Source organism: Salvelinus fontinalis, chromosome 15 (genome assembly GCF_029448725.1).
Source record: "Salvelinus fontinalis isolate EN_2023a chromosome 15, ASM2944872v1, whole genome shotgun sequence".
In the NCBI taxonomy this organism is placed as follows: Eukaryota; Metazoa; Chordata; class Actinopteri; order Salmoniformes; family Salmonidae; genus Salvelinus; species Salvelinus fontinalis.
Window position 1 is genome coordinate 31148477 of NC_074679.1, and position 22017 is coordinate 31170493.

Here is a 22017-nt window from a genome sequence, read left to right on the forward strand (position 1 = left end):
CAGGCTGAGTGGCCTAATGGATAAGTCGTCTGACTTCGAATCAGAAGATTGAGGGTTCGAGTCCCTTCGTGATCGTTTAATTTCATAAACGCAGTTAATTTAGACTTGTTTGCAATTTCCTGAAATAAGTCTTTGTTCTTGTTGCTTTGAAATGCTAGGATATTGTTATGCAACTTCAATGATCTAAGAATGCGAGACCCGTGAAATATTGTGTCTGATTCTGCATCACAAGATTGAGGGATAGCGTCTCTTCATACTTGTTCAATATCACTAGCTTTCCTCATTCGGACCGGTTCACAAATTTGATGTCTATTGTTGCAAAACAACGTCTGAATGATGTCATATAGGATTATGTGGTGTAGAGTGTGTCGCATAATGGATAAGGTGTTTGACTTCAAATCAGAAGATTGAGGGTTTGACTCTCCTCATTGTTGTTTGATTTCATTAGCTGAGCAATTTTGGACATGTTCGCAATTTCCCGAGATAAGGCTTTGTTCTTCTTGCTTTGAAAAGCTAGGACATTGTTATACAATTTAATAATCTAAGAGTGCGAGGCCTGAGTAATATTGTGTCTGATTATGCATCTCAAGATTGAGGGATAGTGTCTCTTCGTACTTGTTCAATATCACTAGCTTTCCTCATTCGGACCGGTTCACAATTTTGAAGGAGTATATTAAGTAACAGGCTGCGTGGCCTAATGGATAAGGCGTCTGACTTCGAATCAGAAGATTGACGGTTCGAGTCCCTTCGTGGTCGATTAATTTCATAAACGCAGTTCATTTAGACTTGTTTGCAATTTCCTGAAATAACTCTTTGTTCTTGTTGCTTTGAAATGTTAGGATATTGTTATGCAACTTCAATGATCTAAGAATGCGAGACCCGTGAAATATTGTGTCTGATTCTGCATCACAAGATTGAGGGATAGCGTCTCTTCATACTTGTTCAATATCACTAGCTTTCCTCATTCGGACCGGTTCACAAATTTGATGTCTATTGTTGCAAAACAACGTCTGAATGATGTCATATAGGATTATGTGGAGTAGAGTGTGCCGCATAATGGATAAGGTGTTTGACTTCAAATCAGAAGATTGAGGGTTTGACTCTCCTCATTGTTGTTTAATTTCATTAGCTCAGCAATTTTGGACATGTTCGCAATTTCCCGAGATAAGGCTTTGTTCTTCTTGCTTTGAAAAGCTAGGACATTGTTATATAATTTAATAATCTAAGAGTGCGAGGCCTGAGTAATATTGTGTCTGATTATGCAACACAAGATTGAGGGATAGCGTCTCTTCGTACTTGTTCAATATCACTAGCTTTCCTCATTCGGACAGGTTCGCAATTTTCATGTCTATTGTGGCAAAACAACGTCTGCATGATGTCATATAGGAGTATATGTAACAGGCTGCGTGGCTTAATGGATAAGGCGTCTGACTTCGAATCAGAAGATTGAGGGTTCGAGTCCCTTCGTGGTCTTTTAATTTCATAAACACAGTTAATTTAGACTTTTTTGCAATTTCCTGAAATAAGTATTTGTTCTTGTTGCTTTGAAATGCTAGGATATTGTTATGCAACTTCAATGATCTAAGAATGCGAGACCCGTGAAATATTGTGTCTGATTCTGCATCACAAGATTGAGGGATAGCGTCTCTTCATACTTGTTCAATATCACTAGCTTTCCTCATTCGGACCGGTTCACAAATTTGATGTCTATTGTTGCAAAACAACGTCTGAATGATGTCATATAGGATTATGTGGAGTAGAGTGTGTCGCATAATGGATAAGGTGTTTGACTTCAAATCAGAAGATTGAGGGTTTGACTCTCCTCATTGTTGTTTAATTTCATTAGCTCAGCAATTTTGGACATGTTCGCAATTTCCCGAGATAAGGCTTTGTTCTTCTTGCTTTGAAAAGCTAGGGCATTGTTATATAATTTAATAATCTAAGAGTGCGAGACCTGAGTAATATTGTGTCTGATTATGCATCTCAAGATTGAGGGATAGTGTCTCTTCGTACTTGTTCAATATCACTAGCTTTCCTCATTCGGACAGGTTCGCAATTATCATGTCTATTGTTGCAAAACAACGTCTGGATAATGTCATATAGCAGTTTATGTAACAGGCTGCGTGGCCTAATGGATAAGGCGTCTGACTTTGAATCAGAAGATTGAGGATTTGAGTCCCCTCGTGGTCGTGTAATTTCATAAACGCAGTTAATTTAGACTTGTTTGCAATGTCCTGAAATAAGTCTTTGTTCTTGTTGCTTTGAAATGCTAGGATATTGTTATGCAACTTCAATGATCTAAGAATGCGAGACCCGTGAAATATTATGTCTGATTCTGCATCACAAGATTTACATTTACATTTAAGTCATTTAGCAGACGCTCTTATCCAGAGCGACTTACAAATTGGTGCATTCACCTTATGACATCCAGTGGAACAGCCACTTTACAATAGTGCATCTAAATCTTTTAAGGGGGGGGGGGGGCAGAAGGATTGCTTTATCCTATCCTAGGTATTCCTTGAAGAGGTGGGGTTTCAGGTGTCTCCGGAAGGTGGTGATTGACTCCGCTGTCCTGGCGTCGTGAGGGAGTTTGTTCCACCATTGGGGTGCCAGAGCAGCGAACAGTTTTGACTGGGCTGAGCGGGAACTGTACTTCCTCAGTGGTAGGGAGGCGAGCAGGCCAGAGGTGGATGAACGCAGTGCCCTTGTTTGGGTGTAGGGCCGGATCAGAGCCTGAAGGTACTGAGGTGCTGTTCCCCTCACAGCTCCGTAGGCAAGCACCATGGTCTTGTAGCGGATGCGAGCTTCAACTGGAAGCCAGTGGAGAGAGCGGAGGAGCGGGGTGACGTGAGAGAACTTGGGAAGGTTGAACACCAGACGGGCTGCGGCGTTCTGGATGAGTTGTAGGGGTTTAATGGCACAGGCAGGGAGCCCAGCCAACAGCGAGTTGCAGTAATCCAGACGGGAGATGACAAGTGCCTGGATTAGGACCTGCGCCGCTTCCTGTGTGAGGCAGGGTCGTACTCTGCGGATGTTGTAGAGCATGAACCTACAGGAACGGGCCACCGCCTTGATGTTAGTTGAGAACGACAGGGTGTTGTCCAGGATCACGCCAAGGTTCTTAGCGCTCTGGGAGGAGGACACAATGGAGTTGTCAACCGTGATGGCGAGATCATGGAACGGGCAGTCCTTCCCCGGGAGGAAGAGCAGCTCCGTCTTGCCGTGGTTCAGCTTGAGGTGGTGATCCGTCATCCACACTGATATGTCTGCCAGACATGCAGAGATGCGATTCGCCACCTGGTCATCAGAAGGGGGAAAGGAGAAGATTAATTGTGTGTCGTCTGCATAGCAATGATAGGAGAGACCATGTGAGGTTATGACAGAGCCAAGTGACTTGGTGTATAGCGAGAATAGGAGAGGGCCTAGAACAGAGCCCTGGGGGACACCAGTGGTGAGAGCGCGTGGTGAGGAGACAGATTCTCGCCACGCCACCTGGTAGGAGCGACCTGTCAGGTAGGACGCAATCCAAGCGTGGGCCGCGCCGGAGATGCCCAACTCGGAGAGGGTGGAGAGGAGGATCTGATGGTTCACAGTATCGAAGGCAGCCGATAGGTCTAGAAGGATGAGAGCAGAGGAGAGAGAGTTAGCTTTAGCAGTGCGGAGCGCCTCCGTGATACAGAGAAGAGCAGTCTCAGTTGAGTGACTAGTCTTGAAACCTGACTGATTTGGATCAAGAAGGTCATTCTGAGAGAGATAGCAGGAGAGCTGGCCAAGGACGGCACGTTCAAGAGTTTTGGAGAGAAAAGAAAGAAGGGATACTGGTCTGTAGTTGTTGACATCGGAAGGATCGAGTGTAGGTTTTTTCAGAAGGGGTGCAACTCTCGCTCTCTTGAAGACGGAAGGGACGTAGCCAGCGGTCAAGGATGAGTTGATGAGCGAGGTGAGGTAAGGGAGAAGGTCTCCGGAAATGGTCTGGAGAAGAGAGGAGGGGATAGGGTCAAGCGGGCAGGTTGTTGGGCGGCCGGCCGTCACAAGACGCGAGATTTCATCTGGAGAGAGAGGGGAGAAAGAGGTCAAAGCACAGGGTAGGGCAGTGTGAGCAGAACCAGCGGTGTCGTTTGACTTAGCAAACGAGGATCGGATGTCGTCGACCTTCTTTTCAAAATGGTTGACGAAGTCGTCTGCAGAGAGGGAGGAGGGGGGGGGGGGGGAGGAGGATTCAGGAGGGAGGAGAAGGTGGCAAAGAGCTTCCTAGGGTTAGAGGCAGATGCTTGGAATTTAGAGTGGTAGAAAGTGGCTTTAGCAGCAGAGACAGAAGAGGAAAATGTAGAGAGGAGGGAGTGAAAGGATGCCAGGTCCGCAGGGAGGCGAGTTTTCCCTCATTTCCGCTCGGCTGCCCGGAGCCCTGTTCTGTGAGCTCGCAATGAGTCGTCGAGCCACGGAGCGGGAGGGGAGGACCGAGCCGGCCTGGAGGATAGGGGACATAGAGAGTCAAAGGATGCAGAAAGGGAGGAGAGGAGGGTTGAGGAGGCAGAATCAGGAGATAGGTTGGAGAAGGTTTGGGCAGAGGGAAGAGATGATAGGATGGAAGAGGAGAGAGTAGCGGGGGAGAGAGAGCGAAAGTTGGGACGGCGCGATAACATCCGAGTAGGGACAGTGTGGGAAGTGTTGGATGAGAGCGAGAGGGAAAAGGATACAAGGTAGTGGTCGGAGACTTGGAGGGGAGTTGCAATGAGGTTAGTGGAAGAACAGCATCTAGTAAAGATGAGGTCAAGCGTATTGCCTGCCTTGTGAGTAGGGGGGGAAGGTGAGAGGGTGAGGTCAAAAGAGGAGAGGAGTGGAAAGAAGGAGGCAGAGAGGAATGAGTCAAAGGTAGAGGTGAGGTGAGAGGTGAGCCGTCCTCAGGAAAGGAGCTTATCAAGGCATCAAGCTCATTGATGAACTCTCCAAGGGAACCTGGAGGGCGATAAATGATAAGGATGTTAAGCTTGAAAGGGCTGGTAACTGTGACAGCATGGAATTCAAAGGAGGCGATAGACAGATGGGTAAGGGGAGAAAGAGAGAATGACCACTTGGGAGAGATGAGGATCCCGGTGCCACCACCCCGCTGACCAGAAGCTCTCGATTGAGGGATAGCGTCTCTTCATACTTGTTCAATATCACTAGCTTTCCTCATTCGGACCGGTTCACAAATTTGATGTCTATTGTTGCAAAACAACGTCTGAATGATGTCATATAGGATTATGTGGAGTAGAGTGTGTCGCATAATGGATAAGGTGTTTGACTTCAAATCAGAAGAATGAGGGTTTGACTCTCCTCATTGTTGTTTAATTTCATTAGCTCAGCAATTTTGGACATGTTCGCAATTTTCCGAGATAAGGCTTTGTTCTTCTTGCTTTGAAAAGCTAGGACATTGTTATACAATTTAATAATCTAAGAGTGCGAGGCCTGAGAAATATTGTGTCTGATTCTGCATCACAAGATTGAGGGATAGCGTCTCTTCGTACTTGTTCAATATCACTAGCTTTCCTCATTCGGACCGGTTCACAAATTTGATGTCTATTGTTGCAAAACAACGTCTGAATGATGTCATATAGGATTATGTGGAGTAGAGTGTGTCGCATAATGGATAAGGTGTTTGACTTCAAATCAGAAGATTGAGGGTTTGACTCTCCTCATTGTTGTTTTATTTCATTAGCTCAGCAATTTTGGACATGTTCGCAATTTTCCGAGATAAGGCTTTGTTCTTCTTGCTTTGAAAAGCTAGGACATTGTTATATAATTTAATAATCTAAGAGTGCGAGGCCTGAGTAATATTGTGTCTGATTATGCATCACAAGATTGAGGGATAGCGTCTCTTCGTACTTGTTCAATATCACTAGCTTTCCTCATTCGGACAGGTTCGCAAATTTCATGTCTATTGTGGCAAAACAACGTCTGCATGATGTCATATAGGAGTATATGTAACAGGCTGCGTGGTCTAATGGATAAGGCGTCTGACTTCGAATCAGAAGATTGAGGGTTCGAGTCCCTTCGTGGTCGTTTAATTTCATAAACGCAGTTAATTTAGACTTGTTTGCAATTTCCTGAAATAAGTATTTGTTCTTGTTGCTTTGAAATGCTAGGATATTGTTATGCAACTTCAATGATCTAAGAATGCGAGACCCGTGAAATATTGTGTCTGATTCTGCATCACAAGATTGAGGGATAGCGTCTCTTCATACTTGTTCAATATCACTAGCTTTCCTCATTCGGACCGGTTCACAAATTTGATGTCTATTGTTGCAAAACAACGTCTGAATGATGTCATATAGGATTATGTGGAGTAGAGTGTGTCGCATAATGGATAAGGTGTTTGACTTCAAATCAGAAGATTGAGGGTTTGACTCTCCACATTGTTGTTTAATTTCATTAGCTCAGCAATTTTGGACATGTTCGCAATTTCCCGAGATAAGGCTTTGTTCTTCTTGCTTTGAAAAGCTAGGACATTGTTATATAATTTAATAATCTAAGAGTGCGAGGCCTGAGTAATATTGTGTCTGATTATGCATCACAAGATTGAGGGATAGCGTCTCTTCGTACTTGTTCAATATCACTAGCTTTCCTCATTCGGACAGGTTCGCAATTTTCATGTCTATTGTGGCAAAACAACGTCTGCATGATGTCATATAGGAGTATATGTAACAGGCTGCGTGGCTTAATGGATAAGGCGTCTGACTTCGAATCAGAAGATTGAGGGTTCGAGTCCCTTCGTGGTTGATTTAATTTCATAAACACAGTTAATTTAGACTTGTTTGCAATGTCCTGAAATAAGTCTTTGTTCTTGTTGCTTTGAAATGCTAGGATATTGTTATGCAACTTCAATGATCTAAGAATGCGAGACCCGTGAAATATTGTGTCTGATTCTGCATCACAAGATTGAGGGATAGCGTCTCTTCATACTTGTTCAATATCACTAGCTTTCCTCATTCGGACCGGTTCACAAATTTGATGTCTATTGTTGCAAAACAACGTCTGAATGATGTCATATAGGATTATGTGGAGTAGAGTGTGTCGCATAATGGATAAGGTGTTTGACTTCAAATCAGAAGATTGAGGGTTTGACTCTCCTCATTGTTGTTTCATTTCATTAGCTCAGCAATTTTGGACATGTTCGCAATTTCCCGAGATAAGGCTTTGTTCTTCTTGCTTTGAAAAGCTAGGACATTGTTATATAATTTAATAATCTAAGAGTGCGAGGCCTGAGTTTTATTGTGTCTGATTATGCATCACAAGATTGAGGGATAGCGTCTCTTCGTAGTTGTTCAATATCACTAGCTTTCCTCATTCGGACAGGTTCGCAATTTTCATGTCTATTTTGGCAAAACAACGTCTGCATGATGTCATATAGGAGTATATGTAACAGGCTGCGTGGCCTAATGGATAAGGCGTCTGACTTCGAATCAGAAGATTGAGGGTTCGAGTCCCTTCGTGGTCGTTTAATTTCATAAACGCAGTTAATTTAGACTTGTTTGCAATGTCCTGAAATAAGTCTTTGTTCTTGTTGCTTTGAAATGCTAGGATATTGTTATGCAACTTCAATGATCTAAGAATGCGAGACCCGTGAAATATTGTGTCTGATTCTGCATCACAAGATTGAGGGATAGCGTCTCTTCATACTTGTTCAATATCACTAGCTTTCCTCATTCGGACCGGTTCACAAATTTGATGTCTATTGTTGCAAAACAACGTCTGAATGATGTCATATAGGATTATGTGGAGTAGAGTGTGTCGCATAATGGCTAAGGTGTTTGACTTCAAATCAGAAGATTGAGGGTTTGACTCTCCTCATTGTTGTTTCATTTCATTAGCTCAGCAATTTTGGACATGTTCGCAATTTCCCGAGATAAGGCTTTGTTCTTCTTGCTTTGAAAAGCTAGGACATTGTTATATAATTTAATAATCTAAGAGTGCGAGGCCTGAGTAATATTGTGTCTGATTATGCATCACAAGATTGAGGGATAGCGTCTCTTCGTACTTGTTCAATATCACTAGCTTTCCTCATTCGGACAGGTTCGCAATTTTCATGTCTATTGTGGCAAAACAACGTCTGCATGATGTCATATAGGAGTATATGTAAAAGGCTGCGTGGCCTAATGGATAAGGCGTCTGATTTCGAATCAGAAGATTGAGGGGTCGAGTCCCTTCGTGGTCGTTTAATTTCATAAACGCAGTTACTTTAGACTTGTTTGCAATTTCCTGAAATAAGTATTTGTTCTTGTAGCTTTGAAATGCTAGGATATTGTTATGCAACTTCAATGATCTAAGAATGCGAGACCCGTGAAATATTGTGTCTGATTCTGCATCACAAGATTGAGGGATAGCGTCTCTTCATACTTGTTCAATATCACTAGCTTTCCTCATTCGGACCGGTTCACAAATTTGATGTCTATTGTTGCAAAACAACGTCTGAATGATGTCATATAGGATTATGTGGAGTAGAGTGTGTCGCATAATGGATAAGGTGTTTGACTTCAAATCAGAAGATTGAGGGTTTGACTCTCCTCATTGTTGTTTCATTTCATTAGCTCAGCAATTTTGGACATGTTCGCAATTTCCCGAGATAAGGCTTTGTTCTTCTTGCTTTGAAAAGCTAGGACATTGTTATATAATTTAATAATCTAAGAGTGCGAGGCCTGAGTAATATTGTGTCTGATTATGCATCACAAGATTGAGGGATAGCGTCTCTTCGTACTTGTTCAATATCACTAGCTTTCCTCATTCGGACAGGTTCGCAATTTTCATGTCTATTTTGGCAAAACAACGTCTGCATGATGTCATATAGGAGTATATGTAACAGGCTGCGTGGCCTAATGGATAAGGCATCTGACTTCGAATCAGAAGATTGAGGGTTCGAGTCCCTTCGTGGTCGTTTAATTTCATAAACGCAGTTAATTTAGACTTGTTTACAATTTCCTGAAATAAGTCTTTTTTCTTGTTGCTTTGAAATGCTAGGATATTGTTATGCAACTTCAATGTTCTAAGAATGCGAGACCCGTGAAATATTGTGTCTGATTCTGCATCACAAGATTGAGGGATAGCGTCTCTTCATACTTGTTCAATATCACTAGCTTTCCTCATTCGGACCGGTTCACAAATTTGATGTCTATTGTTGCAAAACAACGTCTGAATGATGTCATATAGGATTATGTGGAGTAGAGTGTGTCGCATAATGGATAAGGTGTTTGACTTCAAATCAGAAGATTGAGGGTTTGACTCTCCTCATTGTTGTTTAATTTCATTAGCTCAGCAATTTTGGACATGTTCGCAATTTCCCGAGATAAGGCTTTGTTCTTCTTGCTTTGAAAAGCTAGGACATTGTTATATAATTTAATAATCTAAGAGTGCGAGGCCTGAGTAATATTGTGTCTGATTATGCATCACAAGATTGAGGGATAGCGTCTCTTCGTACTTGTTCAATATCACTAGCTTTCCTCATTCGGACAGGTTCGCAATTTTCATGTCTATTGTGGCAAAACAACGTCTGCATGATGTCATATAGGAGTATATGTAAAAGGCTGCGTGGCCTAATGGATAAGGCGTCTGATTTCGAATCAGAAGATTGAGGGGTCGAGTCCCTTCGTGGTCGTTTAATTTCATAAACGCAGTTACTTTAGACTTGTTTGCAATTTCCTGAAGTAAGTCTTTGTTCTTGTTGCTTTGAAATGCTAGGATATTGTTATGCAACTTCAATGTTCTAAGAATGCGAGACCCGTGAAATATTGTGTCTGATTCTGCATCACAAGATTGAGGGATAGCGTCTCTTCATACTTGTTCAATATCACTAGCTTTCCTCATTCGGACCGGTTCACAAATTTGATGTCTATTGTTGCAAAACAACGTCTGAATGATGTCATATAGGATTATGTGGAGTAGAGTGTGTCGCATAATGGATAAGGTGTTTGACTTCAAATCAGAAGATTGAGGGTTTGACTCTCCTCATTGTTGTTTCATTTCATTAGCTCAGCAATTTTGGACATGTTCGCAATTTCCCGAGATAAGGCTTTGTTCTTCTTGCTTTGAAAAGCTAGGACATTGTTATATAATTTAATAATCTAAGAGTGCGAGGCCTGAGTAATATTGTGTCTGATTATGCATCACAAGATTGAGGGATAGCGTCTCTTCGTACTTGTTCAATATCACTAGCTTTCCTCATTCGGACAGGTTCGCAATTTTCATGTCTATTTTGGCAAAACAACGTCTGCATGATGTCATATAGGAGTATATGTAACAGGCTGCGAGGCCTAATGGATAAGGCGTCTGACTTCGAATCAGGAGATTGAGGGTTCGAGTCCCTTCGTGGTCGTTTAATTTCATAAACGCAGTTAATTTAGACTTGTTTACAATTTCCTGAAATAAGTCTTTTTTCTTGTTGCTTTGAAATGCTAGGATATTGTTATGCAACTTCAATGTTCTAAGAATGCGAGACCCGTGAAATATTGTGTCTGATTCTGCATCACAAGATTGAGGGATAGCGTCTCTTCATACTTGTTCAATATCACTAGCTTTCCTCATTCGGACCGGTTCACAAATTTGATGTCTATTGTTGCAAAACAACGTCTGAATGATGTCATATAGGATTATGTGGAGTAGAGTGTGTCGCATAATGGATAAGGTGTTTGACTTCAAATCAGAAGCTGGAGGGTTTGACTCTCCTCATTGTTGTTTAATTTCATTAGCTCAGCAATTTTGGACATGTTCGCAATTTCCCGAGATAAGGCTTTGTTCTTCTTGCTTTGAAAAGCTAGGGCATTGTTATATAATTTAATAATCTAAGAGTGCGAGGCCTGAGTAATATTGTGTCTGATTATGCATCACAAGATTGAGGGATAGCGTCTCTTCGTACTTGTTCAATATCACTAGCTTTCCTCATTCGGACAGGTTCGCAATTTTCATGTCTATTTTGGCAAAACAACGTCTGCATGATGTCATATAGGAGTATATGTAACAGGCTGCGTGGCCTAATGGATAAGGCGTCTGACTTCGAATCAGAAGATTGAGGGTTCGAGTCCCTTCGTGGTCGTTTAATTTCATAAACGCAGTTAATTTAGACTTGTTTGCAATGTCCTGAAATAAGTCTTTGTTCTTGTTGCTTTGAAATGCTAGGATATTGTTATGCAACTTCAATGATCTAAGAATGCGAGACCCGTGAAATATTGTGTCTGATTCTGCATCACAAGATTGAGGGATAGCGTCTCTTCATACTTGTTCAATATCACTAGCTTTCCTCATTCGGACCGGTTCACAAATTTGATGTCTATTGTTGCAAAACAACGTCTGAATGATGTCATATAGGATTATGTGGAGTAGAGTGTGTCGCATAATGGATAAGGTGTTTGACTTCAAATCAGAAGATTGAGGGTTTGACTCTCCTCATTGTTGTTTAATTTCATTAGCTCAGCAATTTTGGACATGTTCGCAATTTCCCGAGATAAGGCTTTGTTCTTCTTGCTTTGAAAAGCTAGGACATTGTTATATAATTTAATAATCTAAGAGTGCGAGGCCTGAGTAATATTGTGTCTGATTATGCATCACAAGATTGAGGGATAGCGTCTCTTCGTACTTGTTCAATATCACTAGCTTTCCTCATTCGGACAGGTTCGCAATTTTCATGTCTATTGTGGCAAAACAACGTCTGCATGATGTCATATAGGAGTATATGTAAAAGGCTGTGTGGCCTAATGGATAAGGCGTCTGACTTCGAATCAGAAGATTGAGGGTTCGAGTCCCTTCGTGGTCGTTTAATTTCATAAACGCAGTTAATTTAGACTTGTTTGCAATTTCATGAAATAAGTATTTGTTCTTGTTGCTTTGAAATGCTAGGATATTGTTATGCAACTTCAATGATCTAAGAATGCGAGACCCGTGAAATATTGTGTCTGATTCTGCATCACAAGATTGAGGGATAGCGTCTCTTCATACTTGTTCAATATCACTAGCTTTCCTCATTCGGACCGGTTCACAAATTTGATGTCTATTGTTGCAAAACAACGTCTGAATGATGTCATATAGGATTATGTGGAGTAGAGTGTGTCGCATAATGGATAAGGTGTTTGACTTCAAATCAGAAGATTGAGGGTTTGACTCTCCTCATTGTTGTTCAATTTCATTAGCTCAGCAATTTTGGACATGTTCGCAATTTCCCGAGATAAGGCTTTGTTCTTCTTGCTTTGAAAAGCTAGGACATTGTTATACAATTTAATAATCTAAGAGTGCGAGGCCTGAGTAATATTGTGTCTGATTATGCATCACAAGATTGAGGGATAGCGTCTCTTCGTACTTGTTCAATATCACTAGCTTTCCTCATTCGGACAGGTTCGCAATTTTCATGTCTATTGTGGCAAAACAACGTCTGCATGATGTCATATAGGGGTATATGTAACAGGCTGCGTGGCCTAATGGATAAGGAGTCTGTCTTCGAATCAGAAGATTGAGGGTTCGAGTCACTTCGTGGTCGTTTAATTTCATAAACGCAGGTAATTTAGACTTGTTTGCAATTTCCTGAAATAAGTCTTTGTTCTTGTTGCTTTGAAATGCTAGGATATTGTTATGCAACTTCAATGATCTAAGAATGCGAGACCCTTGAAATGTTTTGTCTGATTCTGCATCACAAACTTGAGGGATAGCGTCTCTTCCTACTTGTTCAATATCCGTAGCTTTCCTCGTTCTGACCGGTTCACAATTTTGAACGAATATATTAAGTAACAGGCTGCGTGGCCTAATGGATAAGGCGTCTGACTTCTAATCAGAAGGTTGAGGGTTCGAGTCCCTTCGTGGTCGTTTAATTTCATAAACGCAGTTAATTTAGACTTGTTTGCATTTTCCTGAAATAAGTCTTTGTTTTTGTTGCTTTGAAATGCTAGGATATTGTTATGCAACTTCAATGATCTAAGAATGCGAGACCCGTGAAATATTGTGTCTGATTCTGCATCACAAGATTGAGGGATAGCGTCTCTTCATACTTGTTCAATATCACTAGCTTTCCTCATTCGGACCGGTTAACAAATTTGATGTCTATTGTTGCAAAACAACGTCTGAATGATGTCATATAGGATTATGTGGAGTAGAGTGTGTCGCATAATGGATAAGGTGTTTGACTTCAAATCAGAAGCTGGAGGGTTTGACTCTCCTCATTGTTGTTTAATTTCAATAGCTCAGCAATTTTGGACATGTTCGCAAGTTCCCGAGATAAGGCTTTGTTCTTCTTGCTTTGAAAAGCTAGGGCATTGTTATATAATTTAATAATCTAAGAGTGCGAGGCCTGAGTAATATTGTGTCTGATTATGCATCACAAGATTGAGCGATAGCGTCTCTTCGTACTTGTTCAATATCACTAGCTTTCCTCATTCGGACAGGTTCGCAATTTTCATGTCTATTGTGGCAAAACAACGTCTGCATGATGTCATATAGGAGTATATGTAAAAGGCTGTGTGGCCTAATGGATAAGGCGTCTGACTTCGAATCAGAAGATTGAGGGTTCGAGTCCCTTCGTGGTCGTTTAATTTCATAAACGCAGTTAATTTAGACTTGTTTGCAATTTCCTGAAATAAGTATTTGTTCTTGTTGCTTTGAAATGCTAGGATATTGTTATGCAACTTCAATGATCTAAGAATGCGAGACCCGTGAAATATTGTGTCTGATTCTGCATCACAAGATTGAGGGATAGCGTCTCTTCATACTTGTTCAATATCACTAGCTTTCCTCATTCGGACCGGTTCACAAATTTGATGTCTATTGTTGCAAAACAACGTCTGAATGATGTCATATAGGATTATGTGGAGTAGAGTGTGTCGCATAATGGATAAGGTGTTTGACTTCAAATCAGAAGATTGAGGGTTTGACTCTCCTCATTGTTGTTCAATTTCATTAGCTCAGCAATTTTGGACATGTTCGCAATTTCCCGAGATAAGGCTTTGTTCTTCTTGCTTTGAAAAGCTAGGACATTGTTATACAATTTAATAATCTAAGAGTGCGAGGCCTGAGTAATATTGTGTCTGATTATGCATCACAAGATTGAGGGATAGCGTCTCTTCGTACTTGTTCAATATCACTAGCTTTCCTGATTCGGACAGGTTCGCAATTTTCATGTCTATTGTGGCAAAACAACGTCTGCATGATGTCATATAGGGGTATATGTAACAGGCTGCGTGGCCTAATGGATAAGGAGTCTGTCTTCGAATCAGAAGATTGAGGGTTCGAGTCACTTCGTGGTCGTTTAATTTCATAAACGCAGGTAATTTAGACTTGTTTGCAACTTCCTGAAATAAGTCTTTGTTCTTGTTGCTTTGAAATGCTAGGATATTGTTATGCAACTTCAATGATCTAAGAATGCGAGACCCTTGAAATGTTTTGTCTGATTCTGCATCACAAGCTTGAGGGATAGCGTCTCTTCCTACTTGTTCAATATCCGTAGCTTTCCTCGTTCTGACCGGTTCACAATTTTGAACGAATATATTAAGTAACAGGCTGCGTGGCCTAATGGATAAGGCGTCTGACTTCTAATCAGAAGGTTGAGGGTTCGAGTCCCTTCGTGGTCGTTTAATTTCATAAACGCAGTTAATTTAGACTTGTTTGCATTTTCCTGAAATAAGTCTTTGTTTTTGTTGCTTTGAAATGCTAGGATATTGTTATGCAACTTCAATGATCTAAGAATGCGAGACCCGTGAAATATTGTGTCTGATTCTGCATCACAAGATTGAGGGATAGCGTCTCTTCATACTTGTTCAATATCACTAGCTTTCCTCATTCGGACCGGTTAACAAATTTGATGTCTATTGTTGCAAAACAACGTCTGAATGATGTCATATAGGATTATGTGGAGTAGAGTGTGTCGCATAATGGATAAGGTGTTTGACTTCAAATCAGAAGCTGGAGGGTTTGACTCTCCTCATTGTTGTTTAATTTCAATAGCTCAGCAATTTTGGACATGTTCGCAAGTTCCCGAGATAAGGCTTTGTTCTTCTTGCTTTGAAAAGCTAGGGCATTGTTATATAATTTAATAATCTAAGAGTGCGAGGCCTGAGTAATATTGTGTCTGATTATGCATCACAAGATTGAGCGATAGCGTCTCTTCGTACTTGTTCAATATCACTAGCTTTCCTCATTCGGACAGGTTCGCAATTTTCATGTCTATTTTGGCAAAACAACGTCTGCATGATGTCATATAGGAGTATATGTAACAGGCTGCGTGGCCTAATGGATAAGGCGTCTGACTTCAAATCAGAAGATTGAGGGTTCGAGTCCGTTCGTGGTCGTTTAATTTCATAAACGCAGGTAATTTAGACTTGTTTGCAATTTCCTGAAATAAGTCTTTTTTCTTGTTGCTTTGAAATGCTAGGATATTGTTATGCAACTTCAATGATCTAAGAATGCGAGACCCGTGAAATATTGTGTCTGATTCTGCATCACAAGATTGAGGGATAGCGTCTCTTCATACTTGTTCAATATCACTAGCTTTCCTCATTCGGACCGGTTCACAAATTTGATGTCTATTGTTGCAAAACAACGTCTGAATGATGTCATATAGGATTATGTGGAGTAGAGTGTGTCGCATAATGGATAAGGTGTTTGACTTCAAATCAGAAGATTGAGGGTTTGACTCTCCTCATTGTTGTTTAATTTCATTAGCTCAGCAATTTTGGACATGTTCGCAATTTCCCGAGATAAGGCTTTGTTCTTCTTGCTTTGAAAAGCTAGGACATTGTTATATAATTTAATAATCTAAGAGTGCGAGGCCTGAGTAATATTGTGTCTGATTATGCATCACAAGATTGAGGGATAGCGTCTCTTCGTACTTGTTCAATATCACTAGCTTTCCTCATTCGGACAGGTTCGCAATTTTCATGTCTATTGTGGCAAAACAACGTCTGCATGATGTCATATAGGGGTATATGTAACAGGCTGCGTGGCCTAATGGATAAGGAGTCTGTCTTCGAATCAGAAGATTGAGGGTTCGAGTCACTTCGTGGTCGTTTAATTTCATAAACGCAGTTAATTTAGACTTGTTTGCAATTTCCTGAAATAAGTCTTTGTTCTTGTTGCTTTGAAATGCTAGGATATTGTTATGCAACTTCAATGATCTAAGAATGCGAGACCCGTGAAATGTTGTGTCTGATTCTGCATCACAAGATTGAGGGATAGCGTCTCTTCGTACTTGTTCAATATCAGTAGCTTTCCTCGTTCGGACCGGTTCACAATTTTGAAGGAGTATATTAAGTAACAGGCTGCGTGGCCTAATGGATAAGGCGTCTGACTTCGAATCAGAAGATTGAGGGTTCGAGTCCCTTCGTGGTCGTTTAATTTCATAAACGCAGTTAATTTAGACTTGTTTGTATTTTCCTGAAATAAGTCTTTGTTTTTGTTGCTTTGAAATGCTAGGATATTGTTATGCAACTTCAATGATCTAAGAATGCGAGACCCGTGAAATATTGTGTCTGATTCTGCATCACAAGATTGAGGGATAGCGTCTCTTCATACTTGTTCAATATCACTAGCTTTCCTCATTCGGACCGGTTCACAAATTTGATGTCTATTGTTGCAAAACAACGTCTGAATGATGTCATATAGGATTATGTGGAGTAGAGTGTGTCGCATAATGGATAAGGTGTTTGACTTCAAATCAGAAGCTGGAGGGTTTGACTCTCCTCATTGTTGTTTAATTTCATTAGCTCAGCAATTTTGGACATGTTCGCAATTTCCCGAGATAAGGCTTTGTTCTTCTTGCTTTGAAAAGCTAGGGCATTGTTATATAATTTAATAATCTAAGAGTGCGAGGCCTGAGTAATATTGTGTCTGATTATGCATCACAAGATTGAGCGATAGCGTCTCTTCGTACTTGTTCAATATCACTAGCTTTCCTCATTCGGACAGGTTCGCAATTTTCATGTCTATTTTGGCAAAACAACGTCTGCATGATGTCATATAGGAGTATATGTAACAGGCTGCGTGGCCTAATGGATAAGGCGTCTGACGTCAAATCAGAAGATTGAGGGTTCGAGTCCGTTCGTGGTCGTTTAATTTCATAAACGCAGTTAATTTAGACTTGTTTGCAATTTCCTGAAATAAGTCTTTGTTCTTGTTGCTTTGAAATGCTAGGATATTGTTATGCAACTTCAATGTTCTAAGAATGCGAGACCCGTGAAATATTGTGTCTGATTCTGCATCACAAGATTGAGGGATAGCGTCTCTTCATACTTGTTCAATATCACTAGCTTTCCTCATTCGGACCGGTTCACAAATTTGATGTCTATTGTTGCAAAACAACGTCTGAATGATGTCATATAGGATTATGTGGAGTAGAGTGTGTCGCATAATGGATAAGGTGTTTGACTTCAAATCAGAAGATTGAGGGTTTGACTCTCCTCATTGTTGTTTAATTTCATTAGCTCAGCAATTTTGGACATGTTCGCAATTTCCCGAGATAAGGCTTTGTTCTTCTTGCTTTGAAAAGCTAGGACATTGTTATATAATTTAATAATCTAAGAGTGCGAGGCCTGAGTAATATTGTGTCTGATTATGCATCACAAGATTGAGGGATAGCGTCTCTTCGTACTTGTTCAATATCACTAGCTTTCCTCATTCGGACAGGTTCGCAATTTTCATGTCTATTGTGGCAAAACAACGTCTGCATGATGTCATATAGGAGTATATGTAAAAGGCTGCGTGGCAAATGGATAAGGCGTCTGACTTCGAATCAGAAGATTGAGGGTTCGAGTCCCTTCGTGGTCGTTTAATTTCATAAACGCAGTTAATTTAGACTTGTTTGCAATTTCCTGAAATAAGTATTTGTTCTTGTTGCTTTGAAATGCTAGGATATTGTTATGCAACTTCAATGATCTAAGAATGCGAGACCCGTGAAATATTGTGTCTGATTCTGCATCACAAGATTGAGGGATAGCGTCTCTTCATACTTGTTCAATATCACTAGCTTTCCTCATTCGGACCGGTTCACAAATTTGATGTCTATTGTTGCAAAACAACGTCTGAATGATGTCATATAGGATTATGTGGAGTAGAGTGTGTCGCATAATGGATAAGGTGTTTGACTTCAAATCAGAAGATTGAGGGTTTGACTCTCCTCATTGTTGTTCAATTTCATTAGCTCAGCAATTTTGGACATGTTCGCAATTTCCCGAGATAAGGCTTTGTTCTTCTTGCTTTGAAAAGCTAGGACATTGTTATACAATTTAATAATCTAAGAGTGCGAGGCCTGAGTAATATTGTGTCTGATTATGCATCACAAGATTGAGGGATAGCGTCTCTTCGTACTTGTTCAATATCACTAGCTTTCCTGATTCGGACAGGTTCGCAATTTTCATGTCTATTGTGGCAAAACAACGTCTGCATGATGTCATATAGGGGTATATGTAACAGGCTGCGTGGCCTGATGGATAAGGAGTCTGTCTTCAAATCAGAAGATTGAGGGTTCGAGTCACGTCGTGGTCGTTTAATTTCATAAACGCAGTTAATTTAGACTTGTTTGCAATTTCCTGAAATAAGTCTTTGTTCTTGTTGCTTTGAAATGCTAGGATATTGTTATGCAACTTCAATGATCTAAGAATGCGAGACCCGTGAAATGTTGTGTCTGATTCTGCATCACAAGATTGAGGGATACCGTCTCTTCGTACTTGTTCAATATCAGTAGCTTTCCTCGTTCGGACCGGTTCACAATTTTGAAGGAGTATGTTAAGTAACAGGCTGCGTGGCCTAATGGATAAGGCGTCTGACTTCGAATCAGAAGCTTGAGGGTTCGAGTCCCTTCGTGGTCGTTTAATTTCATAAACGCAGTTAATTTAGACTTGTTTGCATTTTCCTGAAATAAGTCTTTGTTTTTGTTGCTTTGAAATGCTAGGATATTGTTATGCAACTTCAATGTTCTAAGAATGCGAGACCCGTGAAATATTGTGTCTGATTCTGCATCACAAGATTGAGGGATAGCGTCTCTTCATACTTGTTCAATATCACTAGTTTTCCTCATTCGGACCGGTTCACAAATTTGATGTCTATTGTTGCAAAACAACGTCTGAATGATGTCATATAGGATTATGTGGAGTAGAGTGTGTCGCATAATGGATAAGGTGTTTGACTTCAAATCAGAAGATTGAGGGTTTGACTCTCCTCATTGTTGTTCAATTTCATTAGCTCAGCAATTTTGGACATGTTCGCAATTTCCCGAGATAAGGCTTTGTTCTTCTTGCTTTGAAAAGCTAGGACATTGTTATACAATTTAATAATCTAAGAGTGCGAGGCCTGAGTAATATTGTGTCTGATTATGCATCACAAGATTGAGGGAAAGCGTCTCTTCGTACTTGTTCAATATCACTAGCTTTCCTGATTCGGACAGGTTCGCAATTTTCATGTCTATTGTGGCAAAACCACGTCTGCATGATGTCATATAGGAGTATATGTAACAGGCTGCGTGGCCTAATGGATAAGGCGTCTGACTTCAAATCAGAAGATTGAGGGTTCGAGTCACTTCGTGGTCGTTTAATTTCATAAACGCAGTTAATTTAGACTTGTTTGCAATTTCCTGAAATAAGTCTTTGTTCTTGTTGCTTTGAAATGCTAGGATATTGTTATGCAACTTCAATGATCTAAGAATGCGAGACCCGTGAAATGTTGTGTCTGATTCTGCATCACAAGATTGAGGGATAGCGTCTCTTCGTACTTGTTCAATATCAGTAGCTTTCCTCGTTCGGACCGGTTCACAATTTTGAAGGAGTATATTATGTAACAGGCTGCGTGGCCTAATGGATAAGGCGTCTGACTTCGAATCAGAAGATTGAGGATTCGAGTCCCTTCGTGGTTGTTTAATTTCATAAACGCAGTTAATTTAGACATGTTTGCAATTTCCTGAAATAAGTCTTTGTTCTTGTTGCTTTGAAATGCTAGGATATTGTTATGCAACTTCAATGATCTAAGAATGCGAGACCCGTGAAATATTGTGTCTGATTCTGCATCACAAGATTGAGGGATAGCGTCTCTTCATACTTGTTCAATATCACTAGCTTTCCTCATTCGGACCGGTTCACAAATTTGATGTCTATTGTTGCAAAACAACGTCTGAATGATGTCATATAGGATTATGTGGAGTAGAGTGTGTCGCATAATGGATAAGGTGTTTGACTTCAAATCAGAAGCTGGAGGGTTTGACTCTCCTCATTGTTGTTTAATTTCATTAGCTCAGCAATTTTGGACGTGTTCGCAATTTCCCGAGATAAGGCTTTGTTCTTCTTGCTTTGAAAAGCTAGGGCATTGTTATATAATTTAATAATCTAAGAGTGCGAGGCCTGAGTAATATTGTGTCTGATTATGCATCACAAGATTGAGCGATAGCGTCTCTTCGTACTTGTTCAATATCACTAGCTTTCCTCATTCGGACAGGTTCGCAATTTTCATGTCTATTTTGGCAAAACAACGTCTGCATGATGTCATATAGGAGTATATGTAACAGGCTGCGTGGCCTAATGGATAAGGCGTCTGACTTCGAATCAGAAGATTGAGGGTTCGAGTCCCTTCATGGTCGTTTAATTTCATAAACGCAGTTAATTAAGACTTGTTTGCAATTTCCTGAAATAAGTCTTTGTTCTTGTTGCTTTGAAATGCTAGGATATTGTTATGCAACTTCAATGATCTAAGAATGCGAGACCCGTGAAATGTTGTGTCTGATTCTGCATCACAAGATTGAGGGATAGCGTCTCTTCGTACTTGTTCAATATCAGTAGCTTTCCTCGTTCGGACCGGTTCACAATTTTGAAGGAGTATATTAAGTAACAGGCTGCGTGGCCTAATGGATAAGGCGTCTGACTTCGAATCAGAAGATTGAGGGTTCGAGTCCCTTCGTGGTCGTTTAATTTCATAAACTCAGTTAATTTAGACTTGTTTGCATTTTCCTGAAATAAGTCTTTGTTTTTGTTGCTTTGAAATGCTAGGATATTGTTATGCAACTTCAATGTTCTAAGAATGCGAGACCCGTGAAATATTGTGTCTGATTCTGCATCACAAGATTGAGGGATAGCGTCTCTTCATACTTGTTCAATATCACTAGTTTTCCTCATTCGGACCGGTTCACAAAGTTGATGTCTATTGTTGCAAAACAACGTCTGAATGATGTCATATAGGATTATGTGGAGTAGAGTGTGTCGCATAATGGATAAGGTGTTTGACTTCAAATCAGAAGATTGAGGGTTTGACTCTCCTCATTGTTGTTCAATTTCATTAGCTCAGCAATTTTGGACATGTTCGCAATTTCCCGAGATAAGGCTTTGTTCTTCTTGCTTTGAAAAGCTAGGACATTGTTATACAATTTAATAATCTAAGAGTGCGAGGCCTGAGTAATATTGTGTCTGATTATGCATCACAAGATTGAGGGAAAGCGTCTCTTCGTACTTGTTCAATATCACTAGCTTTCCTGATTCGGACAGGTTCGCAATTTTCATGTCTATTGTGGCAAAACCACGTCTGCATGATGTCATATAGGAGTATATGTAACAGGCTGCGTGGCCTAATGGATAAGGCGTCTGACTTCAAATCAGAAGATTGAGGGTTCGAGTCACTTCGTGGTCGTTTAATTTCGTAAACGCAGTTAATTTAGACTTGTTTGCAATTTCCTGAAATAAGTCTTTGTTCTTGTTGCTTTGAAATGCTAGGATATTGTTATGCAACTTCAATGATCTAAGAATGCGAGACCCGTGAAATGTTGTGTCTGATTCTGCATCACAAGATTGAGGGATAGCGTCTCTTCGTACTTGTTCAATATCAGTAGCTTTCCTCGTTCGGACCGGTTCACAATTTTGAAGGAGTATATTATGTAACAGGCTGCGTGGCCTAATGGATAAGGCGTCTGACTTCGAATCAGAAGATTGAGGATTCGAGTCCCTTCGTGGTTGTTTAATTTCATAAACGCAGTTAATTTAGACATGCTTGAAATTTCCTGAAATAAGTCTTTGTTCTTGTTGCTTTGAAATGCTAGGATATTGT

At 40.5% G+C, this 22017-nt stretch overlaps 20 non-coding genes across 20 annotated transcripts; all 20 read left to right on the top strand.

Moving 5' to 3' along the window:
* The first annotated feature begins 683 nt into the window (after positions 1-683).
* trnar-ucg (transfer RNA arginine (anticodon UCG)) lies at positions 684-756 on the top strand. The gene has a single exon. It is a non-coding gene; the product is annotated as a tRNA-Arg (tRNA).
* Positions 757-1400: 644 nt separating this feature from the next.
* Positions 1401-1473, top strand: trnar-ucg (transfer RNA arginine (anticodon UCG)). Its single transcript has one exon. It is a non-coding gene; the product is annotated as a tRNA-Arg (tRNA).
* Positions 1474-5969: 4496 nt separating this feature from the next.
* Positions 5970-6042, top strand: trnar-ucg (transfer RNA arginine (anticodon UCG)). The gene has a single exon. It is a non-coding gene; the product is annotated as a tRNA-Arg (tRNA).
* A 644-nt stretch (positions 6043-6686) lies between these two features.
* On the top strand, positions 6687-6759 carry trnar-ucg (transfer RNA arginine (anticodon UCG)). The gene has a single exon. It is a non-coding gene; the product is annotated as a tRNA-Arg (tRNA).
* A 645-nt stretch (positions 6760-7404) lies between these two features.
* On the top strand, positions 7405-7477 carry trnar-ucg (transfer RNA arginine (anticodon UCG)). The gene has a single exon. It is a non-coding gene; the product is annotated as a tRNA-Arg (tRNA).
* A 644-nt stretch (positions 7478-8121) lies between these two features.
* On the top strand, positions 8122-8194 carry trnar-ucg (transfer RNA arginine (anticodon UCG)). Its single transcript has one exon. It is a non-coding gene; the product is annotated as a tRNA-Arg (tRNA).
* A 644-nt stretch (positions 8195-8838) lies between these two features.
* Positions 8839-8911, top strand: trnar-ucg (transfer RNA arginine (anticodon UCG)). The gene has a single exon. It is a non-coding gene; the product is annotated as a tRNA-Arg (tRNA).
* Positions 8912-9555: 644 nt separating this feature from the next.
* On the top strand, positions 9556-9628 carry trnar-ucg (transfer RNA arginine (anticodon UCG)). Its single transcript has one exon. It is a non-coding gene; the product is annotated as a tRNA-Arg (tRNA).
* A 644-nt stretch (positions 9629-10272) lies between these two features.
* Positions 10273-10345, top strand: trnar-ucg (transfer RNA arginine (anticodon UCG)). Its single transcript has one exon. It is a non-coding gene; the product is annotated as a tRNA-Arg (tRNA).
* Positions 10346-10989: 644 nt separating this feature from the next.
* trnar-ucg (transfer RNA arginine (anticodon UCG)) lies at positions 10990-11062 on the top strand. The gene has a single exon. It is a non-coding gene; the product is annotated as a tRNA-Arg (tRNA).
* A 644-nt stretch (positions 11063-11706) lies between these two features.
* trnar-ucg (transfer RNA arginine (anticodon UCG)) lies at positions 11707-11779 on the top strand. The gene has a single exon. It is a non-coding gene; the product is annotated as a tRNA-Arg (tRNA).
* A 967-nt stretch (positions 11780-12746) lies between these two features.
* Positions 12747-12819, top strand: trnar-ucu (transfer RNA arginine (anticodon UCU)). The gene has a single exon. It is a non-coding gene; the product is annotated as a tRNA-Arg (tRNA).
* A 644-nt stretch (positions 12820-13463) lies between these two features.
* On the top strand, positions 13464-13536 carry trnar-ucg (transfer RNA arginine (anticodon UCG)). Its single transcript has one exon. It is a non-coding gene; the product is annotated as a tRNA-Arg (tRNA).
* A 967-nt stretch (positions 13537-14503) lies between these two features.
* Positions 14504-14576, top strand: trnar-ucu (transfer RNA arginine (anticodon UCU)). Its single transcript has one exon. It is a non-coding gene; the product is annotated as a tRNA-Arg (tRNA).
* A 1684-nt stretch (positions 14577-16260) lies between these two features.
* Positions 16261-16333, top strand: trnar-ucg (transfer RNA arginine (anticodon UCG)). Its single transcript has one exon. It is a non-coding gene; the product is annotated as a tRNA-Arg (tRNA).
* Positions 16334-18733: 2400 nt separating this feature from the next.
* On the top strand, positions 18734-18806 carry trnar-ucg (transfer RNA arginine (anticodon UCG)). Its single transcript has one exon. It is a non-coding gene; the product is annotated as a tRNA-Arg (tRNA).
* A 967-nt stretch (positions 18807-19773) lies between these two features.
* Positions 19774-19846, top strand: trnar-ucg (transfer RNA arginine (anticodon UCG)). The gene has a single exon. It is a non-coding gene; the product is annotated as a tRNA-Arg (tRNA).
* A 644-nt stretch (positions 19847-20490) lies between these two features.
* trnar-ucg (transfer RNA arginine (anticodon UCG)) lies at positions 20491-20563 on the top strand. Its single transcript has one exon. It is a non-coding gene; the product is annotated as a tRNA-Arg (tRNA).
* A 250-nt stretch (positions 20564-20813) lies between these two features.
* Positions 20814-20886, top strand: trnar-ucg (transfer RNA arginine (anticodon UCG)). Its single transcript has one exon. It is a non-coding gene; the product is annotated as a tRNA-Arg (tRNA).
* A 967-nt stretch (positions 20887-21853) lies between these two features.
* trnar-ucg (transfer RNA arginine (anticodon UCG)) lies at positions 21854-21926 on the top strand. The gene has a single exon. It is a non-coding gene; the product is annotated as a tRNA-Arg (tRNA).
* The last annotated feature ends 91 nt before the right edge of the window (positions 21927-22017 follow it).